The following is a 13,268-nucleotide window of genomic DNA, read 5'->3' as shown; positions in this document are numbered from 1 at the left end:
TTGCTACTACTTTCTAACTGTGAAACATTTGGTCTCAACATCTAAATGACACCACAGAGGTATGAAATATTACTACATTGCTATTTTGTTTTATTGTTAAGATAAATATAGCAGTGATGTCAAGGGAGATGTATGTCTCACAGCAGTTCTTGGAAAGTAGGTTGTGGTCTGATAGAGTATAAATGCCTTTTTCTCAGTTTTTTCTTCCATTACGGCTGGCAAAAGCAGAGGACAAATCCTAGGCCATGGTGAATTATGACTTCTTCGGTGACACTCATCGTCACTGAAAGATGAAGAGTAGGATTTTTAGTTCTAAAACAGGAGGCTGTAAGATTGGGACGAATAAAAAAAATGCCAAGGGATTTACATATCATTCTGCATCTTTGAACTGTATTTTTCTAAGATGTGTTTTAAACATATTTCTGTACACCACAAACTATTTAGAATTATATTTGGATTGTAATATGCCACATTCCTGTAAAGATGCCGATATCTGAGTTAGTCATTAGTATTTAAGGACTATTATTTGACTCCTTTCTATTTCTTCATGCATCTTAACATCTTCTTTCTTCTGAAATCCACGTATGCCTGACATTTTTCATTGCACAATTGTAGCCAGAGTTGCAATAATTTCAGAAAACTCAGTGTAAGACAATAATGTCTTCTGCTCAAGAGCTGACCTTTAAAGATGCAAATCATCTGAAGAGCAGTGAAGATGAAGATGATATTACTGCATCTCAAATTTGGACCTTGAGGGGATTGAGGTATGGGCTGTGTGCAGTCACAAACCACAGCAAAGTACTTGTAGATGGTTTAAGTCTGCTTTAATCTACCCCTGTCTGAAGGCCGGTTTGCAAATGGTTGTGAGGGCAGCAGGAGTGTCCTGTATTTGCCATGACATGCACATTCAGATCATCTTCAGGTGAGCAGTGAAAAAGGATGACAAGGATATCACTTCTTACAAGTGTTCAGGGATGAAGTTACAAGCTGACACTAAAGAGAGATGCAAATGCATAGAGGTTATCGGGGCTGATACCAGCTGCTGGAAGTGACTTGCACTGGTTTTGGAAACCATGCTAGCATTCTCTTGAGATACTCAGAATCACCACATGGTAACCTTATTTTTAGGCATTCTGCCTCATTTGTTACATTTAGGACATACTTATATATGTATGTTTATAAACTCTGTAAATAGACATCTGCATTTTCTATGCTGAGGTAAAAATTAATTCTTCTTTATTATTGAATTCTTTAGTCACTAACGATAAAGCCTCTGAGCCATTTCACAAACTTCTTCAAGAAATAGCTGGTGCCTCGTGGTGTTTCTGAGCACACAATCAATCTGTGAAGAGCCAACTTGCCAGCTTTAACCTGCAAGAATAACCTGGCCTACAGTCATGATCTTCGCCCCTGGTGAAAGGCTGTAGGTCTAGGGTGATTCCTTGGTCAAGTTAACACCAAAGATGGTGGATCCCTGGAAGCAATATTTCATTAATTGGTGGGTTCCTTTTGTGAAGGAAAGGGCTGGATCACAGGAATCTCATTCTCTTTTCCTCCCTACCATTTCTGTTTTTGCTCTGTGTCCATTTTTGCCTAATCCTCTTGCTTTTACCAGGTGAAATCCAAAAGAAATTGCAGGAAGAGAAAGGATAAATATATCTCTTGAAACTGTTGGTGTGAGTGAAGATTGATTTAGGACTATCCAGCTCCAAAGCAAAAAAAGGAGATTCTCTCAGAGATAATGAAAGAATCTCTTTTAACTCCCACATTATAGAAAACCATTACCCTAACTTCTAGAAATGCTGATTCAAATGCCAGATAAAATCTTGATAACCCTGAAAAGATGTCTCAGTTAGTGACTGTTGATTTTGCATTCAATGTCATCTTGGTGCTCACTAGCTTAGAAAAAAAGAAGTATTTTTTCTAAACTTATTCTCAGAGGTCACTTCAGGCTTTAGGAAATATTGAACTTCCAAGTACTCGCATTGTTTCTACAAAGGGGCAGGAAATGGTTTATAAAATATCATTCTTCCTCACAGAATTTGTGCCTGGAATTGGAACAGGAAGACAGCTGCAATTCTTCCAGCATTTCCGTCATTGTTTTAGCAGCTTTTGATAGCTCAAAGAAACTCAGAAACAGATCTTTTTTATACCTATCTATATGATGTTTTACATCTTATTCTCTGGATGTCTGTTTGGTGTTTAAAACATTTTCTGCACAGCTTTACAGATTGGCATGTGGGAGTTAATTTATTAGAAAAGTAGTAAATCTGAGTCAAATATTCTTTTAAAAAGCAAGGACCATACATGTTTACCTAAAGACTGGCACAATTTCTTCATGAACTACCTTTTATGCTTTACCACTGAAGATCTTCTAATGTGTTTGATCACTGACATGCTGCCAGCTGTCTCACACAGACCACCCACCCTTCACAATGACGTCAAGGAAGTCCCCAAGTTTGCATTATTCAACAGCAAGGAAGCCTTTGCTATCTTTGACTACACAGATGGTGAGCACAGGGATGGGAACCTTTGGTTTGGACTGCATCCCTTGACTCTGATTTGTTTTCTCTTCTCAACAGAGCCCCTCTGTAACAAAGAAATCTTCTGTTTCATATACTTGCAATAGGAAAAAAAATGCTCCTATTGACGACAGGTGCTTTTCAAAGTGCGTCACACCGCTAGGAAAAAACCCAGCTGAAAAATGCATGGAACTTTAGAGAGCCTTTCGCAAGTCCCGCTGTGCGATCCCCAGGAATGTGCTTTACTCAGCTGAGCTTAGGGCAAGGCTGTTTGCTTTCACTTTTTTTATTCTGCTTCTATTTCCTAGCATTGCTGCAGTGCCCCAGTCTGTGCTGGTGCAAACAGGTTTACAAGTGTACAGAATCACAGAACAGATTGGGTTGGAAGGGACCTACAGGGTCATCTAGTCCAGCCCCCCTGCAACAAGCTATGACATCTTTAGCTGGATGAGATTACTGAGAACCCTGTTCAGTCTGACCCTGAATGTTACCATCTGTAGCGTGCACTAGAATTCTGATTTCCTTCTTTGTACTCTGCATCCTTTGCCATCTGCTCTTGGACTCTTCCTGATGTTTTTATGTTGCAAAACTCCTAGAGACAGGATGTTTTCCTTTTTATTTGTTAAGGATCTAGTGTAGAGTAATGATAAACAGGAATCTGGGGTTATGATGGATGTCATAACAAAATACAGCAAGTTGCTGTATTTTCCTGGCATTGTGGAATGTGTCAGTTGCTCAGGTGTATGGGACTGGTGTGGACAAGGAGGGGAGAGCCAAATATCATCTAATATTTAAGAGTGGGAAAGATACTAAAACTACTAACTTTTTATGATTTTGCATCCAGATGTCCCCCTCTTTTCAAAAAAGAAAAGTCAAGACCTGTAAATTTGGATTAAAGAACTCCTGGAAAATTAAATATTTTGAATATTTATGTAGGGGAGAACCAAAGTGTGAAAAGAGTTTGGTTTCCATCTACTAAGCCAAGGTGAAAGACTGGGGTTGCATGAAAATTTGCCTTCATTCAAACCTGGTAAGCACTTAAAGGTGTACTTCTGCCTTTGTCTTCCTCCCCACCTCAAATTCAGAAGATGTGGGAGGTCAAATGATCAGGCATGGGTCAGGATGACCTACAAAACTCTTCTAAACTAGGCAGGCTCTACTCCACTCCAAGCATTAGAAGGGCTTTAGGGTAAAATAGAGCTTTGCTTGGTATCTTATTTCAGCTTTCTGTGCAGAGAATAATCCCCTTTTGTTTAGAGAGCTGCTTGGTGACTGTGTAGTCCTGTTCAAAGGTACCCAGAGCTGCAGATTAGATTTGCAGAACCACGAGTAGCTAGTGCTCACTGCAAAAGGCATAGCCCAAGAAGAAGAAAGGGACAAATTTTACCTTAAAATCAGCTGAAATATTAAGCTACAGTTGTGGAAATATGTGGGGAGAGAACAGCTTAGGTCCTCAAAACACAAGAATGGGGTGGTTTGTTTGAAGGAATATAGCTCAAGATGTCCACTGACCAATGTGCAATGACTTCTCTTTCTTGGCCTCTTTTTATGAAAATTGAGTTGTAAAAGCTTAGTTTATGGAGTTCACCTTTACAAGTCTAACACATTTTGAAGTAATTTGCTTCAGATGATAGAAATTTTATGAGACACTAGAGAGCAGAATGGAGTATCATGATTTACATTTTATGTTCCACCCATTAACACATGCTTTATCATCCTGGACAAACAGGAAGAATTATTGAACCTGTTACATTAATTAGGCAAGCATTCAGAAAAAAATAGCTCTAGGAATATTTTTAAGTGGACAAGATAATCCACTTCAAAATTTCTTTTACAGCTTTTTTTTTGATAACAAGTATTTTTTGAACAAGTAACATAGCTTATAAGGGGACCTCAGATTTACATATGTACCTTGGACACATCTAAGTTTCAATGGATTGTTGAAATTTAGTTACATGAGGAAATTTGATTTTCATGTATAAGTTTTGTTTATAAAATGTGTGTACAAATTTTGAACATCCAGGTGAAAATGTGCATTTTCAGTTTAAGTGTCACTGCCTGAAGGAACACTGAGAAAACCAAAAGCTATGCTTCAATAAATTGGCAGTGAAATTTAAGGCTGGCAGTCCTAAGACATGTATCTTTACTAAGTGTAGTTTAAAACAGAAGCTGTATACAGAAAAGAAGTGTGGGGGAGATAGGTTCAGTGTAAAACAAAACCCTATATGCCTGGATTGATTCCATTTAACTGTAAGTGCTTGTTTGAGTGGCCCACTACTAAAGACACCTTTTTCCTCTGCCTGTTTTCTGATCAGTGGAGGGAAAGGCACTGTAAATTAGTCAGCCACCTTTAAGTCAAAATCACCTTTGAAAATTTCCAGTCATCTACCTATTAAATGTAGACAGAATCAGGAGCAAATGAGCTGGTAACTTAGGTACCTTATAGATACTCCAAAATCAGAGGAATTAACCCAACTTACATGGATGTCATAACAAACCTGGAGAAAAAAATTTGCTTTTCTCTTTCCTAGATTCAAAAGAAAACAGAAAGCACAAATTCAGTTGATTACCACCTTCTAAAAATCTTTCAGCTTTTCTTTTTAAGCCTCAACCCTTTGTTCATCCCTGTAATATGCAAGTTTACATTACAGTCTGTGATGACAAAAGTGGGAGTCATATTAGGCACTGCCCTTCTACTTTGATATCTAGTCAAATACGTGCTAATTTAAAAAAGAGCCAAGTGAGAGAAAAAATATGAAAAATGTCATAGGTATATTTCTACACTCTTTTTAAAAGGTATTTCAAGTTCTGGTGAAACTCATTAAATTATTTTTCTCAAAAAATAAAATCTTTCAAAGAATCTCTATTTTAATAAAATATGTGGAAGGAGATCCAATACCAGTATTTTGGAATTGATTTATTTGCACTGGATTGAACTAAAAATCAGATATGACATACATCATATGAGTCTTCCAAAGAATTAGCCATTTCTTCCAAACTGAGAACTACAGCAATTATTATGCTTTGCCTAAAAACAGGAAGAAATATTTCTGAATCCTGTTTGAACAGTACTTTCTGTCACTTTAAACAATAGATCAACTTGTCCATTGATCTGCTTTCAGGCAACCATTTCTGTTCTTAAAGCTCAGCAGCTGCATTTCAAATCTTGCCATGTTTCTATCCTCTCACCTTCATGCCAGCAGTGGCAGTGCTCTCACCTTCTTGATAAGCAACAACAAGTTTCTTTCTCTGCATGTGCCTGCCAGCCAGGTAAATTCAGCATAAAGCACATGAGCTGGCAGTAGTTCAGCAGTTTTCTTGTTATATCCACAGCAACCATTTTGGTTTAAAGCCAGCACTAATTCCAGATTGCTTAATTTCTAATGGGCTATCATCAGCTTGTGAAAGTATATTTGCTGATTAGAAGCATATGAAGTATGGGAGCTGGTAGATCTAGCTGAAAGAATTCCTCAGGCCCTGTCCAGGCCCTTTTTGCCTCTTCCTTTGTGTTTCTGCCTTGGAGCCACAGAGAACAGAGGCCCAGCATGTGGAAGGGTACAATCCAGTGTTTGTCCCAGTTGTTCTTTCAGAGCAGAACCTGTTTCCCAGTTAAAGGAACTTCATTACCAGCAAATAGGCATCAAGGCTGCTCTTTGGCTCCAACAGAACAGTAGAATATCTCAAGAAACTGGAACTTGAATTTCCAGTGTTAAGAGCCAGATGAGTGATTGCTGCAGCAAAGAAAGGAAATGCATAATGTAGCAAGATGACCCTTTTACAGCTACTGTTTTCACATGGAAAATAGCCCTCAGCTGCTACAAAATGGGGAGCAAATTACATTCCTTTTTGTTTTGGAATTCAAAAACGCCCAGAGATATCCTCTTACTCCAAAATGTGTTACTGGTTCATTTCTTCTTGAGTCATCTCTTGCATCTGTGCTGGCTAAGGATAAACTGCTGCTGTTCTGATTTGGTTGAAATTACATTTAGACTGCCAGAGTCTGTAGCAAACCAAATGGATCAGGTTTGTATTTCACTTATCCCCAGGCAACCCTAGTGGGTTCAGCAGGTTCACAGGGAAGTGATTAAAAATCACATTCAATCTGTGTCTTTTTTACAGGGTTATGTGCAATCTGTCACACATGCTTCTCTATTTTCACACAGTTACTCTTTGTATTACACTTCTGCATCATATTCATTTCAGTTTAGCCATAAACACCAGCTGAGAAGGAGAATTCTCTAAGGAATTTGTTGCTTGCTCTCTCATGATATGACCTATACCATGCTCAGGTTGAATGTTTCTTTAGATATGTTCTCCTTGCCTCTAAGAAGTGTAAACCAGTTTTTATTCAGATACTCATGGAACTGGTTAAGAGAAAAGCCTGTAAACCAGCTACCCTGGGATGTGTTTAATAAGTCATTAAAAATACTTGTATTTCTTTTCCAGCCATGTTGGAACAACCATGTTCTTTGCCTTGTTGGTCTAACAGGCGGAGTTTATCAGCTTTGTTTTCAAAAGATATAAATTTGGGCTGTATAGCTTGGAGAGATTTTCTTAACCTTAAATAGGAAGAGAGCATAATCAGAAAAGTCAGAACTTCAAATGGCAAAAAAGATGAATTTTATAAGAATGATTATAATAGCCAAGGATTTGGTGCAGTATCCGACAGTGTAGCACCATTTCAGACAAAGGATTGTTAGGTAACATACGAACCAAGGAAATTTCAGTTATTCTTCTCTAAGGAGTTAGCATGCAGAGTTTCTTCTAAATCAAAAACTCCCTATCATGAGGCTGAAAAATGAAGGCTCAACTTTGAGGGCAAGGCTTTCAACCTTGTTTGTTGAAATGCACCCTCAGCTTTGAAAATGTCCTCCCCTCATATGATAGATTTGATTCTTCACTGAAAAATCTGCCAGAAAGATTGCTTGGGATTCCATGTGAGTTCATCTGAAACACATCCAAGATGGAGCTCAGAGTCTGTACACACACACAGTGAGCTAAATTGTGCTACCTAGGGTGAGCTTAGAGGGCAAAATGAGCAGGCACTTTCTTGTTCTGAAGGTGACCATGCCAAATCCTTCACGTGCCATTTTCCTGTGTGTGAAGACAGAAATTTCAGGTGGTTTAAGGAAAAATGCTGCTTGTAGAAATGGTACAAGGTGCAAGCATATTTGAAAGAGTTTTGAGACAAAATGTTCTTCTAAGAACAATTTGAGGTAGTTGGAATTCCCATTTATAATCTAATAGAGACAAGTAGCTAGAATGAGTTGCTGTGAGATCTAAATCCAAATCTTCTCCATCTTCCAGGGAGGACATGGCATTTTCACATGATTTCACAGGATATTCTGAGGTGGAAAGGACCCAAAAGGATAATTGAATCCTAATTCTTAAGTGAATGCTCATGTGCAGATTAAACCTGCAACCTTGGTATTATTAGTACCATGCTCTAAAAACTGAGCTAATATCTTATATCTACAAGTAAATTACTGGGAATAAATTCCCCTTTAATGTGAACAAATTAATATTGAGAGAAAAAAAACCATAAATAGCACTACAATTTTTCTTGTTGTTTATTTAATAAGTTTTCTATATCTGTGACCCAGAGAAAATACCTTTTATATGCCATAATATCAAGTGCTACATGTATAGATTTTTGCTCATTCCAATGCTCTGAATACACAAAGAACAACCAGAAAGTGGCCAGTTGATTTAGATAATTTTAATTCAAGATATGCTTGAATAAATGCTACTATGAAACTACAATTAACAGATAATAAGTGAAAGGCTGCAAATTACCTGTTTTCAAAGTCGTCCCCGTAGATGTCCTTTCTAGGCAAGACACATATCTCTGGCCCATCAGGTTCTTTATTTTATACTATTCTTCTTAAATTCCATCACCTGATCCTGATACAAAGATGGATATACACTGATAGTAACTCAGTGTGTGAAAAGCAGAGGAGATTCTTCACTGCAACAGCATGCACAGGGTATTTAAGTATTGTGTTAAATTCATAGTAAGATTTAGTTGGTTTAATCAGGACTTTAAGTGACAGGATTAGATGCCTAAATGGCAAACCACAAAATTCCAATTTACTACAACATGTGTAAGATTGTGAAGTCTGTAGGAAGACTTCCAGGAGAAATATCTGGAAGTACCTTTGTGCATGGCAGTTGTGAAAAGCTCCTGTTTAACTTATGACTTCATCCTGCTGGGATTTACCAGCAAGGTGTTCTTCAACCTCCTTGCTGAAGAACCAGTCTGAGGGTGAGCCTGTCAAGACTCATCTCTTCCAAAATCTACCTGAAAAAGCTATATGTTTTCTAAATATACATGAAGGTGATGTTTTCCCAGCTCAGTTATACCTAAGCTTAGTGGATGGACTGCTTGGGGATATGGGAGACCTGTTGGTCTAGGCTAGAACTTTTTTTCTTCATACTTTGCAGGAGACGACTCCTATGGCTGAGGTGCAAAGTAGCGGCCGTGGGTGCAGCAGGGTGGTCTGAGGTGGCTGCTAAGAAGGGGTGAGGAGCTGGCTGTCACACCAGGATGCTGTATTACACTGTGCATACATACTCCAATTTCCCCTTATCACTCCCTTCCTAGGCCAAACAACCTCAGCCAGAGAGGGAACAAACCCCTTCTACCCTCCCTTTAGATTCATAGGGATCTGTTTCTCAGTGTAGATTCTTCCACGATCCCCTACACAAACAGCTCCCAGACAAAGACTCACAGACTATGTTCCAAATAAATGCTAAATATTTTCTACAATACTAATGCCACATGTAGCCATTCTAGTCAATCTTCTTTGGCTAAATATCCTATTGTAAATTTCCAATTTTGCATCTGATTTGGTAGTCACTCATTTACATATTCCTCACAGCCTCCCTTAAAGGTTTAGTGAGGCTCCTCAGTGAATAGTCAAGAATATTTTTCAGCATTGTGCTCTATGCATTTGCATAAAACAACTAAATTGTCTTTGATACTCCGGGAACAACATAATAATTTACTAGAAATATAATTTAAACAATTTATCTCCAATACAATAATAATACCAGATTAGTACTGACTATAAGTTATTTTAGAACCATTTCCCAGAAGAAAATATTGATTAATGAATCATTTCAGTAATTATTGCCTATCTCATCTGACCTTTTTTTTAACTGAGTATTCCAAAGCAATGGAAATGCTATTCAGAAATACATAAGGAAAATTCTTATGTATACAGAGATTTAAAATTAAATTTTATAACAAAAATCCAGATGTTAATAGCATGAAAAAAAGCCAAGATAGTTCTTATAAGCTTTTATAAACAGAAGCAAAATATTATCTAGTTCTTATCTTACATTCTATAGGAACTATATTCCCAGGTGGAATCTGTTCCGTCCCAGAAACCTAGAGTCATAAGAAAATTGTTTAAGAGACATATCCTTCCCCAGGAATTGTTCTCAGTCAGTAAAAACACACTGAAGATACAGAAGAGGTCACAATGAACCCTTAGACAAACTCCAGCAGGTTAGAGAGCTAAATATTTTACAACAACAGTACACTAGGGGGACAAGTTTTACTCTTTCTTCAATCCTGGACATGTGTCACAGTCCAAGACACTGCAGCTTCAAGGAATAAGTACTTTTGACACTGTGTGTAATGGATCCTGCATGTAGCAGGCCAAATATCATTACTCTTTGTCTTCTAAAATCAGAAACTAATTTAATACCTCAAAGTTATCTGACGTGTAATTTTTTCCCTTCAGCTCAGACAGATGTTTCTCTGGCAGAGAACTGCCAGAGAAATTGTTTAAATTTAACAATTTAAATATGAATGTGACAGAAAAGACTAAATGAATGCTCATGATACTGAAATTGATAATTTCAGATATCATTAAGCAGAGCAGAAGTAACATTTTTCTTCTAGCATAAATCTGCAGCATTTTCACCACATAAAATGGATTTGTTTCAGAACAAGTGCTATCTAGCCCCCAGCTTATTGTATATGGTACAACTAGGAAAATTGAGTTTCATGCAACAAACCATATTTAAATTCTGATTTAAAAGGAAACTTGATTATTTTGTTAAATAAACTTCCCTTACATCTTTAAATAGGTAAAAGAACTAAGTACTGAAGTGAATTAAACTTCTCACTTAGATGTTTTTTGCAGAGAATTAGAAAGAGTCAAGTGAGAACTCCTGGCTTGTCTGGTACTGCCTCTTTTCTTTTTCAAAAAATCACAGAAAGTGTCACTTTAATCTCACCCTACACTTTTGTTTAATCTTTGGTGCTCTGGCAGTTCTAAAGGGCAATGTATCCTTAGGGCACTCTGAAGGGGCTGTACTGCATGGGTGAGATTTTCAATAATCCAGTACCTGAATGTTCCTCTTTAGTTGTGAACATAACAAATAAAAAACTGAATCTGGATTTTTTTGCTGAGCTGTCATTGTCAGTAGGATCTGCGCTGTGGTGGATATTCCTCCTAAGCATATCAGGTTTTAAGATTTGCTTTAAATTTTACTCTCCTTTGTGTCACTAATAAAATTATAGATAAAGAATTATAAAGAAAGAAAGATTATATTAAAAGGTGATGATTGTCTAGTATCCAACTTTCGCCAGATTTTGTTCTTTATAAAGTATTTCTCCAGAGTGTCTCACCTGCAGTTAATGGAAATCTTCCATGATGCTGGCTCAAAAAACTTCTTTCGGAGTCTGAGGCTATTTGAGTTAAGAACTTCTTACTACAGCCTAACCTAAACTTTCCCTTCCTTAGTTCCAGGCCATTGTTCCATTGAAATTGTAAATATTTCCCTTCCTTCATTTAAGATAAACTTTTAAGGAAAACATCAAACAAACACCAAAAAAAAAAAAAAAATTTAAATTATCTTCTTTCCTTCTTTAGAAGCAGTGAAATACCTCAGTGTATTTCAAATGTGTACAGCTTTTAATATTTGTGCAAGAATGCAGTCCATGTGGAAAGTCATAACTGGAGAATAATTGTACATGTCATTTTTAGGGCTTCTATCATGAGCAACTGAAAAATTCTCGGGGACAAAACTCTCTTCTTATCAGGTTTTCAAAGGAAAGTTCACACTGGTAGTTTGTGGAGAGACAGTTCTGTCACATGTGTAGCCCCAGCTCTGACATTTACACGTGACCACCAAATTAAGCTGAGTGCAATACAGTTCAGAGTTTTTAAAACATTTAATCTACCACCTGCTGGCATTTTGATTAAGGAAAGATAAAAATTAAAATACCAATATTGCAAATACTAAATAAAATACCAGCAAATATTAGTTCTTGAAATATAGATGCAAATTGAGAATCATCAATGGTCTGCTGTTTAGTGATACTCTAAAAGCCCTTTTCTGATGCTGAGATAATTATCAAATTTTATAGTCTGAGAAAAACATGAAATCTCTGCTGACCAATTTTGCATATGCCACAAAAAATATTTAAATAATGTAATGAATGAACTGCCTAGTATAATTTCATAATTTCACAAGGAAGTCACAAACAAATTCATGGAATCACTGGATCAATATCGCTAAATGGGCAGTCTTATGCCTAGAAATGTTCTTGTAGCAGGTGGATGGCCCTCCTGGGGAAGAATAAATTTGGGTTCATGGCAGGCAGGTAACTTGGATAGGAACTACCATCATGATGCCATTTCCAAAACTGCTATTGAAACCCTTGGATAAATATAAAAGGGAATGCTAGAGAGAAAAGGCATACATTAGCTCTGCATTTGGTGCTACAACTATGAAAATTCTGTCCAGCTCTCTTGCCCAAGCCTGGACAGTTGATCTTGTTATCTAGGCAGTTCTTTTTGTAATCCATGTGTTGATAAATTAGAGAAAGCTCAGAGCAGGGTTGCACAAGAAATTGGAACATGAAAAACATCATACATTAACAAATTCATGAAGCTCAGTCTGATTCAAAGGGTTATGTGATGACAGCCTTTGCCAGGCAGCATCAAAACAAGAAATCAGAGTTAAAAGAGAGGGTGATAAAGCTAGACAAATAAAGGCTAAAAATTAGTCTTAGGGAAAAAAAACAAACCAAACTAAAACCAACAAGAAAAACATCTTTGGTGGCAGCTGGTTACAGAAAGATTTGTGGATTCATAGTAGAAATTCCCAGAATTTGTTGAAGTCAATTAATTTCCACTGACATGGAAATTAATTCTTGAAGGCTTGTGCAACTTAATCTAAACTGGTCCCCTTTGAACAGGGGGTTGCACAAGGTGACCTCCTGAGGTTTCTTCCAGCCTTAGAGCTGAAATTACTCTTTAATTCTATGATTTCTGCCTTCTGGGAGATCTGGCTGGATAACCCTTTCTGGCTTTTAGGTAAGTTTCTGCTTGTTTGCAGTAGAAATAAGGACAGAGATAACAGCAGCACTGTAGCTGCAGGGAGCACAGCTCAGCAGAGCTAATTTATCTAGAGATCAGTGTATCTTGTCCTCCAGTAACCCGAGGCAGATCTGATTTGCAGTATTGCAGAACCAAGGTGTGCACATGCGCCAGTGGAATGCAGATGCTTCATTTGCTTGAGGTTAGCCTTTAGTTTTGATATTTGTTTGCCAATAACTAACTACAACTGATTCAAAGTCAAGCTAGCACTGGCACAGAGCTGGGTTCAGGAAATATCTTCATGCCTTCAGTTCCCATTAGAAAGGGAGGGATGAAAGAGGCGCAAAAACAACATACCATTACTGCACAGGGGAAGGTATGTTCCCTGCCCCATAAGAGAACTTAC

The sequence above is a fragment of the Taeniopygia guttata genome, chromosome Z, assembly GCF_048771995.1.
Source record: "Taeniopygia guttata chromosome Z, bTaeGut7.mat, whole genome shotgun sequence".
In the NCBI taxonomy this organism is placed as follows: Eukaryota; Metazoa; Chordata; class Aves; order Passeriformes; family Estrildidae; genus Taeniopygia; species Taeniopygia guttata.
This window is presented reverse-complemented; position numbering follows the sequence as displayed.